This window comes from Photinus pyralis, unplaced genomic scaffold (assembly GCF_008802855.1).
Source record: "Photinus pyralis isolate 1611_PpyrPB1 unplaced genomic scaffold, Ppyr1.3 Ppyr1.4_LG7, whole genome shotgun sequence".
Taxonomy (NCBI): Eukaryota; Metazoa; Arthropoda; class Insecta; order Coleoptera; family Lampyridae; genus Photinus; species Photinus pyralis.
Window position 1 is genome coordinate 37,270,851 of NW_022170738.1, and position 24,548 is coordinate 37,295,398.

The 24,548-nt window shown below is 35.9% G+C and overlaps 1 protein-coding gene across 2 annotated transcripts in view; it reads left to right on the top strand.

Moving 5' to 3' along the window:
- Window positions 1-4,969: 4,969 nt before the first annotated feature.
- The window catches only part of LOC116175901 (ecdysone receptor), a 92,223-nt gene continuing 72,644 nt past the window's right edge, over window positions 4,970-24,548 (top strand). For both annotated transcript variants that reach the window (XM_031494264.1, XM_031494265.1), the window contains exon 1: window positions 4,970-5,010. The gene's annotated coding sequence lies outside the window, so the exon portion shown is untranslated. The remainder of the gene's footprint in view (window positions 5,011-24,548) is intronic.

Here is a 24,548-nt window from a genome sequence, read left to right on the forward strand (position 1 = left end):
GCCCCGAATGATTTATACATTTTGTCTCCAATCGTGCAACTAGTGATTGTTATTTGGTTCCTTTGTGTTTTTAATATATTTATTTGCCTAACCGTCCGAATTTACGGTTTTGTAGGTTATTGTGATAAATGAAAGTTGCTACCTTCAAAATTATGCCTTTCTAGTACAAAATGTATTCCAAAATTTGGGTTGTTTAATAACCCACTTACATTAGAACTATTTGCTAGTTTCTAATATCATGGTATCTCAAATCAAAGTATTTCGGAGACTCAAAATTGCCCCCCATAAATTAATGTAAGGCGCTACTCTTGCAGGTTGATAACACCACTAAATTATTAATAGGGCAATTAATTGATTCAAAAATGTAATTGTAATATTGAAAGTGAAAGCAATTATTTATGGTGGGCGATTTATCACAGAATTACTGTTTTGTAACTCTGCTCTGGCCATTATTAATTGACTGCACTCCCAATACTGGTACTTACCATTAGTCAATTTCTCTGTGCTGTGGCTTGAAATCTTTCCGAAACAACCTTTTCTCGTATGTGTTTGAGTTGTTTGGGGGTTTTTTTCTATAGTAACTCCAATTTTCAAAGAGTTTTTTTGCTAAAAGAACGGAGTTTAGTATTTTACAAAATTCGTCATCATTTCAACTGACATGCTTGTCTGACAAAATACGCATCAGGGGTAAATAAAATGTTGAGAAATCCATCTTACTGTTTCTTAAGACATTGGTGTATAATAAAGTAGGACTGCAGTTTTAATTGCAAAAAAAATGTCGGTAATTGTCAAAGATGACATTGGATAACAGACACAAACTACTGGCGGGGGTAGTTGGTTTGGTAAAGACGTTAAATTATGGGGGTTTTTAAGAGGATATGATGTCGTTGGATAAAACAAAACGATTAGGAGAAAATAAAGAATAGGATTCTTAATGAATAGTGACAATCAAAATGAGGTATATTATAACAGGAGTAAAGATAAGGGAATGGAGAGACGAAAAGAAACAGAAGGAAGGAATACAGGTCAGACGAGTGGAAGTAGAGGGAAAGAGAATAATAGTGATAATGATATACAACAGGGAAGGACTGAAGGACTTAAAAAATAAAATAGAACATGGTTATAGATGAAAGAGAGGAGGGACTAATTTGGTGGAGCGGGGAGATTTTAATGCCAGAACAGGAATTAAAGGAAAATGGGTAGAGATGGGAAGAGAACCACAAAATTGAAAATCAAGAGATGTGCAACAAAGAGGAAGAAGTGTTATTGGGATTATCAGGAGAGCGGTTAGAGAATTTTAAACGAAAATATGTAGATAGATAGGGACGTGCAATTCACACACATGGGAGGAAAAGGGAGCTCTGTAATGAAAGATAAATTTAAGATAGGAACTAGAGTAGGATCGGGTCATCAACCGAATTGAGTCTAAAAGGAAAGATCAGGAAATCAAAAAAAGGAAAGATGGGCAAGCAATTAAAAGGACGAAAGAACGAGAAAGCGGCAAGGAGTGGAGAGACAAGACAAATGATGAGGTGTGGATTTTCGCCACAGATCGGCCCAAGGAAAGGATGAGAAATCTAGTAAACAAGGTATGGGAAAGGAGGGGATTTACCCGAAGGGTGCAAGCAAAGGGTAATTGTGGCTATTTTCAAAAGAGGGAACAAATTGCGTGGGAAATTATAAGGGAATTACTATAATTACTACGGCGTATAGAATCTATGCAATGATACTGAACGAAAGACTAGAAAGAGAATGTTGGAGGAAAAACAATTGGGCAATTAACTGAACCGTATTTAATCTCTACCTAAGAGACATGGACAAAGTATTAAGACAGGGCCAAGGTGTAGGAATAGTAGTGGCAAGAAGAAAGATATGGTCCCTGTCACAATTGTCAAAAAAAAGAGAGATAGAACCAAATGAAGGAAATTATGGGAAGAATGGAAATGTATTGGGAAAAGAAAAGAACGGAGTTAAACGTGAAGATGAGGCGATTTGAAAAAGAGAGAGAATAGAAATGGAAATGGGAAGAAGAGGTAAAAGAAATTAACTTTGTACCAACTGTAAAGAAACATGGGCAAATGCGCAGATAAGGGAAAAGGTGGCGATGAGACAAGTGTGGGGAATTGGAGATAGGGGGTTCAAGAATGATTTTTCATATTTGTATATGGTGTAGGAGAAGGTTGGCACGTATTAATCAATTAGAATTAAGTTAGTGGTTTAATTCGCGAATTAATTCTAACTTTTTCCAATGGAAACAAATTGCATTATCTACTCCGAACTCAAATATCAGATTCAGCTGATTTGGAAACATAATTTACCTACATAAAAAACCTGGTTTGAATCAGGATTTTTTTGTCAAATACAAAAGTTTTTGAAAAAATTTTAATTAAAAAGTTAATGTTTATTAACGAGCTCTTAAAGCGAGTTCATAATTTTGAACTTTCTCTCCGCCCGCCTGTGTACATGATAACTCGCGAACGGTTTCGAATTTTTGCAATTCTGTTTTCAGTATTATGTTTAGCGTCGCCCAAGGAAGAACTGAAGGAATTTTCAGTGACCCAGGAGCTCGTTTGCTATATTTGTTACAAGTTTTTTTTTAAATTTGTATTTTTCTAGAACAGCAAGCACCATAGCGAAAAATGTTAAATACAAAAATAGATGTTTCTTGATGAGCTCTACAAAAAAGTAGCGTCGGGTTCAAAATAAAGGCGCCAGAAGATGTTCAAGCCCATTTTCTAAATGTGACTATGCAGGTCCGATAAGTACTCAGGCGCCACTATGGCAAGAAACATTTACTAACGCGGGGGGCCCAAGAGAAAAGTGCAGGCATATAGACGGACAATATTAGTAAACAAAAACAAAAAACCAAAATCATAACATTTTGCTCAAAAATGTGCGCAGAAAACTATAATTCTAATTTTGGAGTTTTTCAGGCCATTTGGCTAAGTGGCGCCCTAATTTGTTTTAATTCATTACCAATAATAATTATTATGATCTTTTCAGAACTATAATAAACTGTTTCAAACCAATTTAGACTCAAAAAAACGACATAAACACGGACGGACGGACATTTAATCAGTTACATTAGTATAACTGGTTTGCTTTTGGCACAATGTAGGAACTGCGTAAAGTTGATTGGTTGGTTAACTTTGATGAAACTATTTTTTAAAACCTTGTTAATGAGGTTCATTTGGGTCCTAGTGTAGGCCCATAACAACCCAGCACTTCAAATTCTCAAAATTAGGGAAATGCGCTATACATACAGCTACTTTTTACTGATTTAAATATACTCGGTTTCGCGTTATTTCATTAACCCCCTCAAAATGTTTCATATAAATGCTCCTATATCTTTAGCTGTAAAAAGTCTTTTTCTTTTCTTATATCCCATTTAACAATTTTTCCGGCGTTTCTTTGTCAATTATTTTATAAGACAATAGTTCGTGAGTGTGCTTATTCAATATTTACGTCGACATCAGCAAACCTTTTGTGAATTTTAAATACGGAGGAAACGCAATTTCATCTTAAAATATTTAAATTGCGTAATTGTGTAGGGAAAACGTTCGCTTGAGCATATTTTATGACATTGTCCGTGCGTCCGGATGTATCGGCATACAGACTTTTAAAATTGCTTTCACCCATCAGGATGGCATTTAGCTTCGTGTCGCCGTTTTACATATCACGCTAACCTGCAGGGACATACGAGGGTACATCCTAGGGGTGAGTTACAAGGCGATATCTCGAAAACGGTTTTTAATATTTTTATTAAATTTTGGTGACTTAATGATGATACGGAGGGACAAATTTTAACATGTTTTTAATTTTTTTTTAACATCAAAGTTTCTTAAAAAAAACTTGTTTTGAAGATATATTCAGTATTCCCGACAAAGTGTTCACCTTGTATAATGATACTAAATCGTAAATTCGGTCATCTAAATTCTAAGAGAAGGGGGCACCATAACTGACTCCCATCCCTAACAGCTCGGTTCTAGATATAATTGAGTCGCACTTGGAAATAATATTGAATGAATTATTTTATTTATTCTTTTTTGAACCATTGACGAATAAAGGGCATAGATCTCATGTGTGAATGAAATAACACCTCCAACTTCCCTCACGTATGCATTGAAAATACATTACGTAGTTTGCATAGGTTTTTGCATGTCAAGTCAAAAAAGGTTTTGGATTTGGTTGCAAAGCGCGAAAGTTCTCATTTTCCAAAGAACTTGCAAGGATCAAGTGCTAGTTTTAAAAAACTGCAAACTGTAATTCTAATAAACCTCTTATGCGATTAGTACACGGTTTGAGGGAGGAAATTTGCTGAATACCTAAAAAATATGTTACTTTTTGGAAAAAAGTCCTTAACTCGCAACCAAAAACGTATTTTCGTTTCAAATTACGAGTATGTGTGCGATGCCAAAAACCGTTGTGGTTATGACGCAAGATTTACCTGTCACCGTTTCCATTATTACGAAAATGCAGAAATCTCGAGCTTAATTAACTTTGGCACGCGCAAAACTTGAAATTTTTATTCGAAAAGAATTTGGGCCGTTACGAGCCTTCTAAAATAAATTTGAAATGTCCTTGAGACTGTTTATGCGGTGCAGTTGCACATGCATTTCATTACACGCTGAATTGCACTTTGCGTATTTCAGTTCATGGTTGGTATTTAATTGGACGGGTCTGTCTGTCTTGATAATGTCGCTATTAGTAATTATGTATTAACGGGATGCGCGCCGTCGTCGTCTCCGTCGGCGGCTTCCTTCCATTGATGATTTCATTTTATCTACGAATTTTTTTCACAATGTCGAATGCGGTTTTTAACTTCAATGAGTGAGTAACCTTTTTTTGTAAATCGGATTTGGAATAAATGCGGAAATTACTGTGGGGATCGTTCCACGTATGCCAGCTGGCGCATTCTTGGTGGTTTTGAAAATGTCTCTTTATTGAGCAATGATTTTTTTTGTTTCAGAGCTATCATCACCAAAGCAGCCAATCAACAACTTCATCAAAGTAAGTACCCATTTTTTCATGCACGTTAACAATTCAGATTTTGGGTTATCAGTAACAAACACAAATTCAAGGTTTTCGTGATAAATCACTTTGCGAACGGCACATTAACCTCGACTTATCGATCTTGTTGACAAATTGATGTTGAGCAAGAGAGAATCTCGTCAACCTGTATGTTTTTAAAAAGATATTTGCGTGTTCGTGCGAAATTAACGTCGAGGATAAATAATGAGGAGTTGACCATGAATACGACTACGAACTTTGCAGTAATTAAATTTAATGTACCATTTAAAGCGGCAAGGACAAGTTTACATGGCGACCGAGTGTCTGCAAAATGGTGCAAAAAAAGGCGCACGTTACATCTTTGCACCCTTTCGGTGCCTTCCTCAAGCCGAGGTGCGGTCGCAGTAACTGTTCTTTTACGGAAATCGATAGATGTGATTTATACAAACAGGATGGGATGAATATGCAATAGGTGGTTTATTGTTTCCCGTAAACGTATGCCTGTCTGTTCAATATGATAATGAGTTTCAGAAATTAAAAAATTAGAATGGATTTGGACGGTGGTTTATTTTTAACGAAACAGATGATCAAATCCAATTCCTTCAATGCGTAGGGCAATTTTTTACTTGCAAAGGGATTAAGGCCCTAGATTGAATCGGCAGGCGTGATGTTTTTAGATTTCAGTATCAAGTTCTAGAAATGACATGCATTACTTGAAATCATAAAGAAAAAGGTCCAAGGCTCCACCTCCCCTATTCGGTATTAAAAACAGTCCTGTAGTCTTGCTAATGTTTGCAGCCATTAAACGAGCTTGAGAGTCACTATTTATTTATACGTGGAAACATTTTTGTGAACAACAGGTGTCCTTTTTTGGAGACCAGGAGCGCGAACCCATTTAGCATTTAGCAGACTTCCTTTCCCCTACAAGTACAACTATCATACAGGGTGGCCCACTGAAAACAGTCAATACCAATTTTGACCACCCCAAAAATTTTAAATGGGAAGTTGTAATAAATGTTAGATAGGTCGACAGGAATGTTCATTATGTTTTCAGCACTGTTTTTATTTTTCAAATCCGATCAGTAGTTCCAGAGAAAACTCGATTTAAATGGATTTGCAGAGCCGATTTAAATGTTTATTACGTAGGCGTTGAAATAATTGAGAGCTTGTGTCAGAAGGAACATCTGACATAAGTGCACAGCAATGAAGCGAATCTGTGAGCGGTAAATTCAAAAATAATGACGGTTTACACTATAGTGCAAAGGGTGGAAATTGTTTAGATTTTTTAAAAAATGATGATTCTTCCTTCACAAATTCGTTTCCTTGCTTGTGCACTTATTGCACTTATGTCAGATCTTCTTTTCTGAATATGATTTGAAATGACATGCTTCTACTGTCAGTGATTTTTGTCGATTGGTCTTAGTTACCATGGATACAGTAAACAAAACAGAATCTCCATGAATCCATGGCTACTATCTAAAAACTGTAAAAAATAAGGTTTTTCTTTTTGGTTCCGGCCAAAATTTAAAGGATACATCATTGTAGTCAAGAGAAAGAATAAAAAATTGACGTTAAGATATACACAGAGTTGCATTAAACAAATACCAACTCTGGATCAAATATCAGGGAGTTACGAACTTCAGTAGCTCAAAAGTACAATTTTCATTCGCAAAAAAATTCTATGTAGATAATTTGAAATATTTTACGAATCTTCGGTAGTCGGCCAACCGGTATGGTAAACTCGTTGGAAAGGTACGGTTCTCTCGGGCGCCACCAGGAGGTTTTAATCCTTGCTCCTGGTCAAGGGGCAGTTTGCGGAACGGTCCCCAAAAGCCGTAGTTACTCGAAATGAAGGAGCGGATAACTCCAGAGATCTTGTGGGCAAATGACGGCGATCACTGCCGCAAATTTAAAACAGAATTACGGGCCACACGACGATAATTTCGCAAATCGAAACGGAAGCACAAATTAACTAACGGTATCTATTAGCCACGGGAAAATGAAACAAGGAAAACACACTTTATAAATAACGGAAAAAATAATCAAGCCTACTTTGAACTTGAACGGTACAGTGTCGTATAAAAAAACTATATCGGCCTAGAGTGCACGCGAAAAATGCTAAAAGATCTCCTGTAAACTACCATAGAATTCTCAAAATACGGAATGGAAACGTCGGAATTTCCTGCCGGCGGCGGCGCGGCGTACTTGAGTCATAAGCACAACGTCCAAAAATTAAAATTTAATTACCAAATTCCCTGACGTCCTAAAGATCAGGGACTAATCTTGAAATTCGTGTTAATTAAGCGCGTTTCATTTGACACTAGACACAATCTAATCATACAGGTTTGCTACAACACATCTGTTTAACTATCGCTATTTATACTTAATTGGCCGGATTAAAATTTCAAAATTCGGTAATACAGAATTTCGGGTCAAACGCAAAAGGGCTACGATAATGAAATAAACTGCCGGGCATTGCCTTGCTTTTTTTCGTTTCATATTGGGAACCTAAAATCGGTTATTAATCAATGAAGGGAACAATATTAATTTTCGGTGAGCTTTCGGAGTGGAAGAATAATTAAACGGAAACGGTTACAAACAGCAAATTAGTTACAGCATTGGACTTCCTTATCGGCGGCTAAAACACAACGCTAGAAATCAAAGAAATTACTTTTAGATCTAGAAGCTACAGTTTCTCGTAACGAAGTGCTCCAAATTTATACCACATCTTGATACCGTGCGTTCATGTACCGGGTGGTCCTCAAAGTCCTCTCAGCGGAAAATGGGTGTTTCGTTACAAATTTTCTAAAAATTAGGCAATCTTAAATCAGTAATGAATCCTTAGGTGGAAAGTGGAGGGTTGCTTGTAGATCATTTAGGCAGACTATCCAAGAAACAACAATTTTTGCTATACAAAAAATTAAATTATAATCTTCGCAATCGTGTATGGATATGTAGGTAGGAGCGAATTAAAAAAAAATTGGCAAATTTTAAACCAAGAGGGCGGGGATTTTATTTTTACAAGGTTACTTGTAGTTTAAACAAAAACTATCAAACTACTAAAGTTTTTATATAGTTGGAGCTTTGTGGGTCCTCGATGCACCTACCCCGTCGTACGCCGTTTTTTCTAACTTACCCCAACGTCTGCCGATAGGGGAGATGCTCATTAGTTTAATAGGCCAATTCCTCACATTGTCAAAAACACGGATAACGGATATATTATCCATTTTTCAGGAAAATTGGCACGATTAGGACGTTGTGCGCGGGTGCACCATCCTGTTGAAACCAACAGTTTTCAACTTTTGTTTTTTTTTGGTGCCGTATATTGTTGTATTCATAATAAAAAAAAATGCTACTCAATACATTAGTATTTACTGTGTTTACGGGCCATTTCTAGGTCAAATATTAACGCTACACAAAATAGTTCGTAGAATGGAAAAATCCGATTTTTCCAAAATATTTCAAAAATAAAAAAAAATGTTCAGGGATTTCTAAACGCTCTTTTTAATTGCACAATTTCTCCCATTTAACCAAATTTGTATCTCTGACCCTTTCCAGACTGCAAAAAATACGACTTGAAAATTATTCATTCCTGAGAACGACTGCAACGACTCCAATTTAGGGGCAATAATTTTAAATTTTGTATTTACTGTTTTGGTAATGTTGAAGGAAAATTAAACAAAGATACTTTGCAAACTTGGTTGTATTCAATGACCACGCATCTTTTCATGTGTTCATTTATAACGTTTACCTTAACCTTTACGAGAATTGTTGCTTTTATTTGCCCATGTATCTTTTTTATTTGTTTCCTGGTTTCTAATTACATATTCCATATGTAAATTTAAAGAATAAAATATTAACTGGAACTATTTGATGAGATCAAATCCGATTTAAACAAATCAGATTAAAATAAATCATTTTATCAAACGTGCGATGGAGTCCATGGATTAAGTTTCTACTCGCTTAGCCATCTAGGGAAAAAATAACTGAATTTTTAATCTGTGACTGTAATTCAGATGTATAAATGTGTGTTTAGCGTCAAATAGCTTGAAGTTTGAAAATAATTACGTTGGAGTTTCCTCGTTTTCCTTTTTTGGAAGCTTGTGAAAAAGTGAAGTGCACCTTATAGATTTTTTCAGGGGAATTTTTCAAAAGAAAACAAATTCTCATGTAATGGTTTTGTCCGTCCGTCTGTCTGTTCGTCTGTTCCTCTTCTAACTCGAGAACGAGGTGCGCCATTGTGGAACAATCATTTTTCAAATAACCTCATTTCAGTGTTGTAGTGGTCAGCTTCGAATACTTTGTACTTGAAACAGTTTAAATGAGATTAATGTTGGATGGTGCACTGTATGAAAAATAATTTTATGTTGCCATAGCAATCACAGTAATTTGGTGTGTTGTCAACCTTTGATAAAGCAGCTTCATCTCATTTGCGGTATCGTAATTCGTTTGTTTAAATACAACATTGATTCATTAATCTTATCAGCAAATTACCACATCTCATAATTAGCTGAACCATACCAATTTCAAGACAAAATTGGAGACCTCAAATTTCATTCATTTTTGGTTTATCTGGGACTAGCATCAATTGTTTAATTAAACTGGTCAAGGAACACACAAAAAAATCCCTTGTGACTAATAAAGTGTTTTTGTATTTACAATTGATTGTTATGTCTGATGATGAACTGTTTGGGTGAGTGTTTAACCTCAATAAAGTGGTACTTTCCTGTCAGATGCACATGCAACTGAAACTGACGTCAACCACTTGACTGCGCCGCCTGCCCAAGGTCACTCCCTTGTACCTCGCTTTATTTACTCGAAATTTTAGCTTTCGAGTGATAGATGTCGCCTCGTACATCGTGCTTTTTACGTAATCGCACTTAATCCACTTATTTGCCAATGCTAAATAAATTACGACCATATTTGTTCTAATAATAGTTGTCGAGCTCGCGACCCTGAGTGTAAAATCAGACATGACTGAAACCAATTTGCTGTAATGAATTCAGCAAATAATAACGACCTTTGTAAATTGGCAGACGCGGTAATTGACAGATAACAATACCAATTTTGCCTCAAGGTCGCTCGCAATTGCCGTAAATTTCGCCCTTGCATTGTAAAGCACTACTTTCGGGGGTGTGACCAGTTTGCATATTAAGTAGACCGGCGACTTTTTGGAGTTAAGTGCGTGTGCAAGGAGTGGGGGGCATTGCAGACGTACAAATTCAACATGACCTACACCAACGTTTGAGGTCATACATGTCCTTCTGTGTATATTTCGCGTTTCTGCGGCTTCGTCGCACTGGGTCACTGCAACCATTCGCTAAATTTGCAAACTGCTTTGTTTCATATATTGTAGTGTCTCCACGGTATATGATCTAACGGGATTACAGCCTATCTAGTGCTCCTATAATAAGCCGTGCACGAGTAATGGAACATAAACAAGATTTAAAGTTAAACCTTTTATTAGGGTTCATTAGCGGTGAACTGCATTAGGGAGAGTCGTTACGAATTACGCCGCCACGTGTATGCAGTTTACCCGCCTTACTCTGGGAATACTCGCATCGTAATGTACCGCCTTAATTGGGTTATTGTCGCCGTGTCTATTTTTAGCTTGTGACACTGGTGACTTTGATCTTGGCGACTTGTTTATGTGGTCCTTCATTAAGCCGAACATTTGGTAGATGTTTACGCAAATAGTTCTAACATCATCAGTCTTCATTTGTGTGCATCAAAACTGAATTAAAGCAATGGACGATGATCGTCTGCTTATGAATGGTCGTTGCTCTAAATTTCTATTTAAGTATTTGGATATGGTACAGCTCCACGACCTTTGTCATTCCCATGTCGTCAAATACGACCCGTTGACAAAGAAAAGCAGAATGCGTAAAAGACCATGGACCATTTCCATTATGTAAATGTTACCATAAACGTAGCCAATCCTACTTTTCCCGTTTCGTTGCTGATTCTATAAATAAAATATTCTGATTTGGATTGGGTCTGAATATCTCAAAACTTGAGTAAAGTGAGGAAAAGTGAAGAGTACAGAAGCAATATTTAAAGACAAATTTAAACTTTCCCTTATTTTATCATAAATCCTACTTAGGGTGTTCTGTTTAGTATTGAATTTAAGCCTACACAACTCAAAACTTGAGTAGAGTTAGGGAAAGTACAAAATTCTTCTTAATAAAATCATGTTGAAATTCTTTTCAACGACCACGCATATGAAGGGACTGTAAGGCGGCATTTTTTACCACCCGGACGTTAGTAAGGGAGGTATTGCATTGGGGTAAAAAATGACCTCCCACTTATTTGACGGAAATACACGCTTTGAAGCACCAGGAGTTAGAATCAAACAAAATCTCGATTATGTCGATCGGTCCGTCGGTCTATCTGTCTGTCTGTACTCTTATTTCCGGCCAAACGGCTCAACTGATTGGAACCAAATTTCGTACACATATTCTTAAACATATCATATCATATTTGTAAGAGAAATTGCAATAACACGCCAAGAATAAAAAATAAAATATAAATATAACACACACAAGTAATTAGAAAGAAGTATAGCGGTAACAAATTCACGCTCACAGTATACTGAATCCTTTAATTTTGTTTTGAAAGTGGCCAAGGTTTAGGCCACTTTACATTTGATCCGGAAGGGCGTTGCAAAGTGTTAAAGACTGGTACTCCGGAAATGTCCAATTGCAAATTCGTAACTTGTAAAAGGGCAGGTGGTATTTGCGCAAATTTTTTTACATTCATATTAGCATTAGTTCAAGACTTCCCTATCGTAGATTTTATTAAGTATTAATTATTAAGTTGACCGTTCTTCTTGGGGTCAAGTTCTCATTTATTGGGGTGGATTTTCCTTCCAGAATTAAAATTCTGCGACAGGGCAGGAGCAGTTTCTTATACTTTACAAATCTCTATAACTTATTTTTTTAAATATGTCCTTGTTTATTCAAATTTTTCAAGAGCTTACAAATAATTGATCTCAAGTGGCATGTTGACATTTAAAATATCTAAAGAGAGATGTCTCGGGAGTGTACTTGTGGGGGTCATATTTGTTTGGTTGTTTCGTTATCGGTTTTAAGAATTTTGCGATAGGTTTTATATTTAATAAAAAATATCTATTGAGATATACATGGTCGCTGATAAGTCTGAAAAGTGTCGATTATCGAGGAAAATATACAAGATATCAAAAAAAGGGTGGAGGTTCTTCAATATCTGCTAGGTAGTCATAATTTTAATTTTACAGGGTTGGTCGTAAAAGCGTGACACACCAAATTTGCATTTTTTTAAATAGAACACCCTGTATATTATTGGATATGTATTTCAATTCTTCTTCTTTTAAGAAAACTTTTTAAGAAACATAATGTATCTCAATTCAATGGTTTCCAGGTTATTGAGTTTTGAAAGTAAACGCTATTTATTTATTAAAGGAAGAACGATAATTAAAGAAATGACGAATTTCTTTGAAAACATTCTGTGGTTTCAGTCCAATTTTAGTTTTTGGAACAGATTCCGTACCTACGTGGTTCCCTGTTAAAATGAGAAACCAATATCAATCGATTTTTGATTAATTTTTCTTAAGGTGACAGCTCTTTTTGAGGTAAAATGCATGTACTACAAGGGGCATTCGATTATTTGTTTAATTACAACTAATGAAAATGTCAGCAAAAATGTGGACGAGCCAATTTAGATTTTGGAAACGTCGATCACTAATGAGCATATTTCTACGAGCTCGGCTTGATTTGGCTCATCCGTCGGGCTCACCGAACCAAACCAATTGCACTTTATGCGATTAGTCTTCCACCTCTAGACTCGACACAAAAGGTGAAGGCAGTTCTTTTTTAATCTCCTGTTATCCCTTTGTAATATCTATAAAATGAATGGAAGAAAACTAATTCACAAGAAGGGAATAAATGCTGTAATAAAATTGCCTATAATGAAACCAGATATCGAAATCGATAGCCTATAATAAGGAAATAAGAAAATCTCCACGTCCACGTTGTTCATCAGTGGATCTCTATCATTATTTCGCCTACGAACTTTTCTCATTTAACCTTATTATTTTTTTTATTTATAGCATTAGACTACGTCTATTTGCCACAGAACTATTATTGAATAGCGCGGATTGATGTTAAATTTCTGATCTAACTAAAAATCGTATTAAAATATCGTACACTTCTTTATATGAATAAGACAAAAGAGTAGGGACACTAATGGGGAGAGCAGTATTAATATCAATTAGCTCTTGATATAGTAGAGAGATGGGATCTGCATTTAACTTGCAATTTAAGATTATATGGTTTAGGTCTCCAATACTTTCATTATCACAAGTAGAAAGGGAGCCTTGCACATCTCCAATAATAGACATGTATTTCATGTTGCTGCAAACACAGTACACTTATGTTTTATGTACAGGGTTGTGATAGTGTGTAATCCACTGATGCAGAGAAATAATGGGGGGTTTCCATTAAAAAATTAAATTTCTGTTATTTACAAGTGAAGGACTGGAATTTTTTCTGTGCAAATCCTGAAAATAATCGAGCTGTCTCGTTTGTATTACATAAGGGTATTTTGTGCATGTGAATAAAAATAGAGTCGCATTAGTTGCGCCCATTATAATAATCGTTAGCTTGTTATTGGACACCCTGTAATAATAGTAAGAACTCAAAAGCTATTTTCTCCCTGAAGTGTTCTTTGCACGCAAAATTAATCGTCACATAAAACTTGGCACATAAAACGATACCACTTAACTTTACGATTAGAGTAAGAAGAATAATGATAAAACACGTAGGTACTCGATAAATAATAACTCATTATGACAAGAGAAATAATTTTCTGTCCCTCATATACTACTTGACCATAAACTAAGCAATATCGTATTTTACAATTCCCAGACATTGAAAAAATTGTAATGGAAGGACAAATTTTTCTGTTCTATTTTCATAAGGGGTTGGTGAAATATCGTGACCCATTTATCCGAAAATAGCGCTCACAATTTACCTTATTCTCGCCCTATCTGTACAATCGGATAGTAGATGTACTCGGCTGTCCCTAGGTATAGTTAAAATTTTTATTAAAGTTGTTTACATAACAAAAAAGTGCACCATGAACTTTAATTCCAACAAGCGTTAACAAATTTAATTAAACCTGTAAGTACATTAACCGCAGTAATTAGTGTTGCATTGCCGTAAATTGAATTATCCGGGAAGCGTAAAACGACAGTGAAAATTTACACACGCAAATATTGAAACGCAGCATCCCTCCCTTCATTGAAGTTTACATACACACATCACTCTTTCCTCCAATGTTTTAATTGAAATCCCTAGAATTTCAATATGTTATTCATGATAACTTTCTCTTGTCTGGCCGGCGCCCTGTTCATCACCTACAAATAAAATTTGAATACAAGAAAAGCCCATTTGAAAGTTTCTCTCAGCTACGCCAGAGCTCTCCTTGATATCGACATTACATGTGATATTTGGGTTGCAGGAGCAGGATAGTCCGGGTAACCCACTTTCTATGATCCAAGCCCCACCTAGACCTTAATTCTTTTGCTCCCTAACGTCTGACGTCTGTGTAATGGGGTGATCTAGTTTAAACTTCCACATGCGAAACGCACGTGCCGTCGCCCTTTGACCCATTTATCAATAGTTTGAAAGTGAATTTTAATTTTCTCCCAAACGCACTTCAGTCACATTACGCTCTCGTCGAATGTAAAATAAATTGATAAGTTAACCGCGGTTTGACCCAATTTGCTCGTGTATCAAAAAGGAGATTGGATTCGTACAGTAAATTCAACCTTGAGCCCATTGCGGGCGAACGGGTCCAATTGATGTCACCTCCTATTTAACGCCCTTCATGCCGATAAAAATTGTAAGAAACAAAGCGTCGATGGCCACCCTCCCACTCCCAACATTATGACACTTTACCCCATTGTGCAAGTCTCTGACCTGAATAGGACGGATGCAACGCGCCGCCGCGGCGCCTACTCTCCTTTTCCGTTAGCGTCACTCTCCCCTGGCCCTTCAAGAACCGCCATTATTTATAAATTCTCCATAAATAGAAATACACCCCAATTACAAGCTCGAAATTGAATCATGTTCCGCTGTGGGCGATATACAAAAAAACAACAGTCTCCTTTCCCTTGAAAACAACCCCAAAATTTCATTTCGTTCGTAACCCCATTCACTGTGTTGTCCCGCAGTATCGATCCATTTCCCGGTTTGGGCATTTACTCTTCCCTTACTTCTCCTACTAGAATGCAGCTGAATCAGCTCTACCGTGACCTCTGAACCCTGCTGAAGGCTGCGACCTAGATACAGAGTTGTGTTGGGGTGAGGCGCTCAACGAGACAAAGACGAATTAAATACCTCTCGTGTTCGTTTTATTTACTCATCTCAATATTGAACCAACCGATCGCGACTTTCTCTTCTAATTAAGTTTCTCGTACAATTAATGGAACTTTCTTCGAAACCAGAATTCGTTTTATATCATTTTGATGCAAACGCGGGAGATTCTCAACTTACGGGATTAGTACCTTTTTTTTTAGTGCTACACTGCCCCGAAGTTTCGAGTTCCACCTAAATCAATAACTGTTATTTACCACTAACGACGGCACGATTGTGTAAATTACAATAACCCAAAATCAGTTGAGAGGTTTATTGAATATTGATTTGATGTCGGTAAAATTAGCACCCACACGAAAGGGCCAATGTATTTTTTGTTATTGGATATTTGTGCCTTGTGTTGTACAAGGCTTTCTTTAATTCAAAGTAGGTAATTTGAGAAAATTTGCCTTAAGCCCTCGCCAACGATTTTAATATGTAACTCACGTCAACAATATGTTTTTGCCTCTTATTATTTGACTATATGGTTTATATAGTTTTGCATATTTATTGCTACCAGTCTCGAAATAGTTGTATCCCTCCGCTGTACCCTACGTTACGCCACTGCGAATATTTTTTGCTAATTTTATATTGAATATCGAAATGTTCTACGGGAATGGTATTACTGACTTCACGCGGATAGTTGCCGGTACATTCCAGCAATTAGCAATTCTCAATCATTACACACCCTGTATAACGACACCTTTTAAGACCATGCATATATTCGCATTTTTTTTCTTATTTTGACGGGTACTATCACCCCCTGAAATATCTGCATTACATTAATTAAACGTGCAATTGAGCTCCATTTTGCTCTTGGTGTTTTTGCCAACTCTCTTGGTGCGTGGATAAATAACGATTTTGACCTTCTTTAATCATAATACATATGGTCTACAAAAATGCATCCAATTCAATAGCATCCTACCTTAATGGCAAATTTCAATACAATCGGCCACTTTTAAAAATATTTAAAGCGCACATGGACGGACAGAAAGACGGACGGATGGGCGAACGAAACTTAGAAGCTATAAAAAGTATCTGGGGATCTTAACTAATAGTTTCAGCGAACACAGACTAACGGGCGGACAACCATAATCTATGAAGGATCTCATCTCAGGATTCTTAATACTCGTAATGGCAGGAATTGGGATGAACGTAACATATGTTATGTTTTGAGTTTAATATTTGGTTTGACTAAATTTTTCAATTAATTTTAGGTTCATGCGAGCCAGATAATCCGAAAGGTTTCAGACAGACAATAATTATGAATCGGAGATATCCATGGTGAAACTCAAAATGGGGTTGTGTATATTAGAGTCGTTAAATCCCAAAAAGACACAAAACCTTCCCCATACTAATTTAATAGACAAATTATGAGAGCAGCGACTAGTTTCGACGGTCACCTTCTGGCTTGAGGAAATTACAGAATAAAAAATAGTCAATTAATTTCACAACATGTACCTAAGATTACATTCAATGAAGTTGTTTTTTAATGTTATTGTTTAATTGTCATCGTTTTTTCCCTATGCTGTCTTACAAATTTTACATTGTGTACTTCTAAATGTTTTAAAAGTTTTATTCTGTAATTTCCGTAAGCCAGAAGATGACCGTTGGTCGAAACTAGTCGCTGGTTTCATAATTTGTCTAATTAAATTAGTATGGGGAAGGTTTTGTGTCTTTTTTGGGATTTAACGACTCTAAGACAATAATTATAACAGAAGTGATTAGCAAAAAATGGCTTAGACATCAACCTAAAGACAAGTAGATGTTAAGGGTGAAAGGGGAAGCTATTAATCAGTTTTCACCACCATCGGAGCGCCATCTTAAAAAAATTTAAATTACTGAGAAAACGTTCACTTTTTGTTAAGGGTTAGTAAGTAATTAGACTGATGAGGAGGTGCCATTTTTAGTGTGGATATTCCTTTAACTTTGGTAAATTTAGCACTGTGAGTATCAAGTTTTTGTCTGAGTAAAAACCAATTCAATACTCGAATTCGAAATTCAAATGGTACGTCCTGTATATAAAAAATATTTAACTTTTTTGTTAAGCCTTAAATGATTTAAAAGTATATACAGGGTGCATCATACCCGGATGAGCTTTGATCCCAGTCTTATTTTAAAAAATTAGCGTATCGGTATAATACAAATTNATAAAAAACAGCTGGTTGACATAGATTAAATTACATTTAAAAGTACACGCAAAAACAGATTATGCACTATTACCAGAGATTATTCAACAAATTGAAGGCATGTTTTTTTGTTCAAATACCTAGCCCTTCTGCTCTCGCTCTGCAGTCGAAATCGCAAATAAAATTTTTGACGTTCATTTGTCAATATTCTTATAATTCTTTGACGTGGTGAATTTAAAGGATACATAGGGGAATTTGCTTTATTTACAACCAACTGTTTATTTTGTCAAACCTACAATTTGTAATCATTATTTTCACGAATACTTCATACTATGCGATCAAAAAAGAGTTGTTGTTGAGCAACCTTTGGAATTTTTGGTTACCCAGAAAATCGGCGACTCGATTGTCAATCCTTTTTTGATCGCTCCTTATATGAAACGCGGGAGAAATCCTACTCGGGGGTTATTGGGGGTGTAGAGTCCATCTCTGCCCTCGAAATTGACAGAGGATGCCCAGGAGCGGCGCTACGAGGGTGCAGTGAATTAACCGTGCTGAAAAAATTGTTACTCGGGGCAATTCATATTTTTTTACTGAAAATTCACCCCCGCCCCCATGATCTCTACCCCTGAGCATACCCGGATAATTTGGACAGTAGATCTGGTCTCTGCGCCAACGAAGATAATAAATGCATTTTTGCACCCCTGTGATTTTTAGGAAATGCACGTCGTAGGATAGACATAGGATAAGGGCAGCGTTGCACAATCGTGTAAAATTACCAAACGGATTTAACTACCTGTCTTCTTTTCTGGAGGGTCGCCCACACACATTCAAATCACAAATGTCATTTTATCTTAGTAAAAAAGAAAGGAATGTTGGCATAGGTCGCGTTTATGTACTCGTGTTTAGACAAACAACCATTCATTGTACTCAATGACATCATAATGGGATGCAGCAGTTCCTTTATATTTTTTACAGACGCGCGCCAAGTTAAGTTGTACCTTAGCGACATCTAGAAGTAAATAGCTGCACTACTGCTGCTTGCCGCCATTGTGATTGATGTAACTTTTTAAAAATGAAATCTTTGAGAATGACTCCTGGGCGCAATATTGGGTTTTAAATGACAAAACTTTCAATATTGAAAGAGGAGGGACAGTTTTACAGCGACTGTACTTTAAAATTCAACAATTGCTTAAAATAAAATATAAAATGTGCCCTCTTATTTTAGCAATATTGTAGTAATTACTGTCTTTTTAGTAAAACCTTTATACAGTCGCTCTAGAGTAATGTATGTAGAATTTATATTTTCAAAAACCAGACTAAACAATGATTGTATAAGCCCAGGAGTCATTCTCAAAGTTTGATATAATTTTACAATGCAATTTGTCAGTGGCGACCTCTATTGGTTCTCATGAATAGTATGCCGTCCTTAACTAATAGTTTCAGCGAACACAGACTAACGGGCGGACAACCATAATCTATGAAGGATCTCATCTCAGGATTCTTAATACTCGTAATGGCAGGAATTGGGATGAACGTAACATATGTTATGTTTTGAGTTTAATATTTGGTTTGACTAAATTTTTCAATTAATTTTAGGTTCATGCGAGCCAGATAATCCGAAAGGTTTCAGACAGACAATAATTATGAATCGGAGATATCCATGGTGAAACTCAAAATGGGGTTGTGTATATTAGAGTCGTTAAATCCCAAAAAGACACAAAACCTTCCCCATACTAATTTAATAGACAAATTATGAGAGCAGCGACTAGTTTCGACGGTCATCTTCTGGCTTGAGGAAATTACAGAATAAAAAATAGTCAATTAATTTCACAACATGTACCTAAGATTACATTCAATGAAGTTGTTTTTTAATGTTATTGTTTAATTGTCATCGTTTTTTCCCTATGCTGTCTTACAAATTTTACATTGTGTACTTCTAAATGTTTTAAAAGTTTTATTCTGTAATTTCCGTAAGCCAGAAGATGACCGTTGGTCGAAACTAGTCGCTGGTTTCATAATTTGTCTAATTAAATTAGTATGGGGAAGGTTTTGTGTCTTTTTTGGGATTTAACGACTCTAAGACAATAATTATAACAGAAGTGATTAGCAAAAAATGGCTTAGACATCAACCTAAAGACAAGTAGATGTTAAGGGTGAAAGGGGAAGCTATTAATCAGTTTTCACCACCATCGGAGCGCCATCTTAAAAAAATTTAAATTACTGAGAAAACGTTCACTTTTTGTTAAGGGTTAGTAAGTAATTAGACTGATGAGGAGGTGCCATTTTTAGTGTGGATATTCCTTTAACTTTGGTAAATTTAGCACTGTGAGTATCAAGTTTTTGTCTGAGTAAAAACCAATTCAATACTCGAATTCGAAATTCAAATGGTACGTCCTGTATATAAAAAATATTTAACTTTTTTGTTAAGCCTTAAATGATTTAAAAGTATATACAGGGTGCATCATACCCGGATGAGCTTTGATCCCAGTCTTATTTTAAAAAATTAGCGTATCGGTATAATACAAATTTTGATTCTGAAACTGTTCCAAATCCTTGTTAGATGAATTAGGCAAGATCAATTTTTGTGGTAGTGTAGAGTTATTTAACAGTGACCATACGCGAACCATAAATTTTAAACCATTTATTTTGAAAAAAATACTCCTTTTAGTCTGTAGAGAACTATACCACACAATTGTTTTGATATACTTATTTGTTGTAATTTGTCTATGTATAGGTACCATGTGATTCAGAATAGGTAAGGAGAGTTTGAATTACGCGCTTAAAAGTTTTGGGGATTTTTGCTTTGAACATCGTTGTTTTTTTCCTCTACGATCTCAACAAATAACTTTTTTACGACCCATGTGAATTTGGCTCCGCTCGCATGATATAATTTGACAAAAATGTGTCGACAGTTAGTGCTCTTTAGTGCTCGAAGCTTATCGTTAGTGCTGCTACATAACATGAGAAAAATAAAAATAAGCGGAGCGGGGCCAACTTCACACTTAACCCTAATTTACAGGTCTGGGGTGGATCGCACCCCACGGCCACTTTCATGCCCAAGAAAATTCAAAGGGCTGTAACTTTTGAACTAGTAGCCCAATCTTGGAATTGTTTGAAATTATGGATTCTACAGGCCACATTCTATAAGAAAATTTTTTTTCCGGGTCGATCTGAGACAATTTTTTTTTCGGGGCTCAAAAAAAGGCAGTTCCTTTTTTACCAAAAATCGACTACACCAAAATTTCTCGGGAAAACACTTTTTCTTATTAATTTGGGTGCGTAGAATCCAAATCAATTCGTACTTTTTCGATCAGACTTCTTAATTAAAAGTTATAGACTGGAAACCAATTTCGAAAGAAAATTCAAAAGGCTGTATCTTTTGAACTAGTAGCCCAATCTTGGAATTGTTTGAAATTATGGATTCTACAGGCCACATTCTATAAGAAAATTTTTTTCCCGGGTCGATCTGAGACAATTTTTTTTTCAGGGCTCAAAAAAGGCAGTTCCTTTTTTACCAAAAATCGACTACACCAAAATTTCTCGGGAAAACACTTTTTCTTATTAACTTTTACTTATCGAAATAATAAACACACACGGCGTTATTATTAGTAAAAGCAGAAGTGGAAAATTTGAAAGCCTTCGCCAGTTATCATGTACAGAGGCGGATGGACGGAAAGTCCAGATGATCAAAATTTTATCAGTGATCATTGTCTACCTATTACTAAAAACTGAATTGGAAAATTCAAAACGTTCAAGAGTTCTCATGTTCACAGACGGACGGACGAACGTTCAGAAAGTCCAAAATCATGAACGAGCTGGGTCGAAAGCAGTTACATTAATTTGCTAATAGTCACAATTTATACGGATAACAGGATATTTAGTAGAAATTGATAGAATTCCCAAGGATAGAGAGATCAGATACAATTTAAATTTCCTAAACGTGAATCAAATTGAATCATTCGCTTCGTAATTACGTCTTCTATTGTGATATTACATTTAATAATAATATGGACATATTTATTCAAATTGTCCCTATGTTTCATAGTATCAATTCCACACTTTGTACACAGGGTGCCACAATGGGGATCTCGCCCTTAAGAGTTGGTTAAATGAGGGAAAAGTTGCGAATTTTCGCAATAATCTGGAAAGAAATGTAAAATAACTTAGATAGAGTTAAAAATATCGCAATAATAAATAATAAAATCAGAAATTTGCTTTTTTTGACGATATTTTCGAAAGATATTATTAATTTCATTCCAGCTCGAAAATTCGCCCAGATCCTCATCTAACCAACTTTCGATTGTGATATAAAAAAGATCGCGAATAATTCAAATCACCCCCACATGCAATATATCAGATGAGTTATAGGTTTCATGCTATCATTTGTTGTATTTTTTTCATGAACCACTTACTAACAATTTTATCTAAATCTGCGTACCCACTAAGAAAACTTCGAAAAGATTTGGTTTTTTGCAAAGGCAATTCTAATTTTTATTTCTTACAAGGTATTGAAACCGTAATTGAGAAAATGTTTGAGAAATTGCTTCAAAGGGTACAAAAAATAATTTTCGTTAAGACTAAACAATCGTATTTTTGTGTTTTTCGTAATACACATTTATGTATATTGAAAATAAAAAACTTGTGTTCAATTTTTGACAATCAGATGCCTTTAAAAACTAAACTTGAAATTTTATTTTCAAAAATTGTTGGGAATCGAAGTCGGGGATAACTTTCGCTTCTCTATTTATTTGGAAACGTGTCTGTTTTGTCGGTCTTGGGAACTGTTTGCAACCCTCTCCCCTAAATGCATTGAATAATTTACAAATGGTTTTGAATCACATTTTGCGTGTGTTTTGCGTACGTTGCCCAATATCAGTTGTAGACCAGTCGATAATTCACATCGAGATGAATACAATGGACAGTACACGTCTATTCATCATGTCTGTCATAAACGTTGCGAATATTTTAACGCTCGTCCATTATAGAAAAAAAATACGAGCCACCTCATTGTATACAGTTGATGGAATTTTAATTCGCGTATGCGACCTTGTCGAATTGGCCGTCCCATTTAATCCTACGTAATTTCTCTCTAGCATGGATGACACAATTCGAATGACACGCATCGGGACGTTTGTTTTCAAACAGGATCGCCCGCAATGAAGGTCGCAGAAATCTTCGTTTTCAAGGCGCGCGTAATTGCATTTTTACGCCTCGCGCTACAAAATTAATTTTCGCGAGGGGGAAAAATGCGAAAGGGAAAGTTAATTAACTGAATCCGGACTGGAAACTGAGAGAATAGGACAGGTGCAATGTTGTGTCTGCCGATATTGATTTTGCCCAAAAGCGCGGGCGTCCAGACGCGTCTGGCTCTGGATAGAGAGCCGGCTATGTGTAACTGCATCCAAGCCATGGTTGCTCCCGAGATGAAAGGGAGGGGTATTTTTATCCATACCGTGTACAACATACAAAAAAACGGTAATATTTTTGTTGATAGACTGCGAGGAGATGGGGTGATAGAAGTGGGGGTGGATGGAAAATACTGTTTTTATGCGTCGGGGATTTCACTTTCCCAGTTCCACGACCTCGTCCTTGTGTTGCGCTGCTCTACGAATCCTTGCCTCTTCTGCGCCCTTCCCTTTCTACTTTAGCATTGCGCTGCATTATCCCCATTCCCCAAACTCCATCCGTCTAGACTACCCCTATACAGTTAGTTTTAAATAAAAACCTTTCACGAAATTACTTTAATCGCACGTTTCTGGGAAAAATTTCGGATTAATTCTATATCGCTTTTCAAACGCTTGTTGCGGGAAAATCCAAAGGAAGTAAACTCCGTGTGTAATCTGTTGATAAAGGGCTCTACGTGTATTAAGAATGCAGCGAGGGATGTAATAAGAGTTTTAAAAGAATCAGGTCAATTGTCTTCCTCCACTCGCTCGAATATGAGAACTATTAGGTTGTGACTTTAAGAGGGATGAAGCTCTAGCTACCGCTTTGTAATGACGCTTTGTCTTTGTGCTCGTGTTCTTTTTTTCTATTTTTTACCGTTTAGGAAGAATATGTTATACATGCAGCTTGATTATTTGTATAATATAATTATACTGTACCATAGAGAAATTCACCGAGTTGCGTTTATTACGTTTCGTGCAGCTTTACAGAGAATATTCAAAATAGTTTAAGGTTCCTGCCGTATCCTCCAGGGTGACACCAGAATGTTGCTGATGCTTTGTAAGAATAGTAGCATATTTTCCGATTATTTTCAAAATACAATATTTAATTATTTGGTTAATCTGCCCAAGAATAAGGAGAAGTTTCATATGCGCAAGAGAAAAAGTATTTTACACATCGTTAAAAAGTATATTAAATAATAAATAATTAGTAGGTGTGCCACGTATACGGCCAAACATTGTCAAGATTTAATTAAATAATAATGTACTACATTGTCTGAAGATTGTTTATTAGAAATTGTATTACAAAAAATTCAATCAACAACAAACAATTATCTAGAACAATATCGAATTGATTTAAAACATTTTATGCAATTTCATTTGCCAAGAACGAACAGGAAAGTAGGTACCTTTTTTGTTTTTTTTTGTACTAATCAACTAGTGGTCTGACTGGATTAGTTAGTGATGGCAGAGCCGGATTAAGACATTTTTCGCCCTGGGCAAATAAAATTCTCTCGCCCCCCCCCCCAAATGTATGTTGGATAGAGATCTATCCACCAAGTTTAAGAAACCTTTTTTTGAAAACTAACCGAAAATTAGATTTTATCTGAAAATAAAATGCTAATTAGGCATAAGATAAATAAACAACATTTAAGACATACATAAAACCACATTAAATTTCCTGAACGTTTTAAAAATTTTGTCTAATGTTTAAAAGCAATAAATCATTCTATTGTAGAATCTTAGTCCAAAGAATTAAAAATATCTGTCGAAATATTTAATAATGCTAAGTCGCTGGTTTTATCATTTTTCAAACAGTTTCTCAAATAATTTTTAATTCCTTTAAGGGT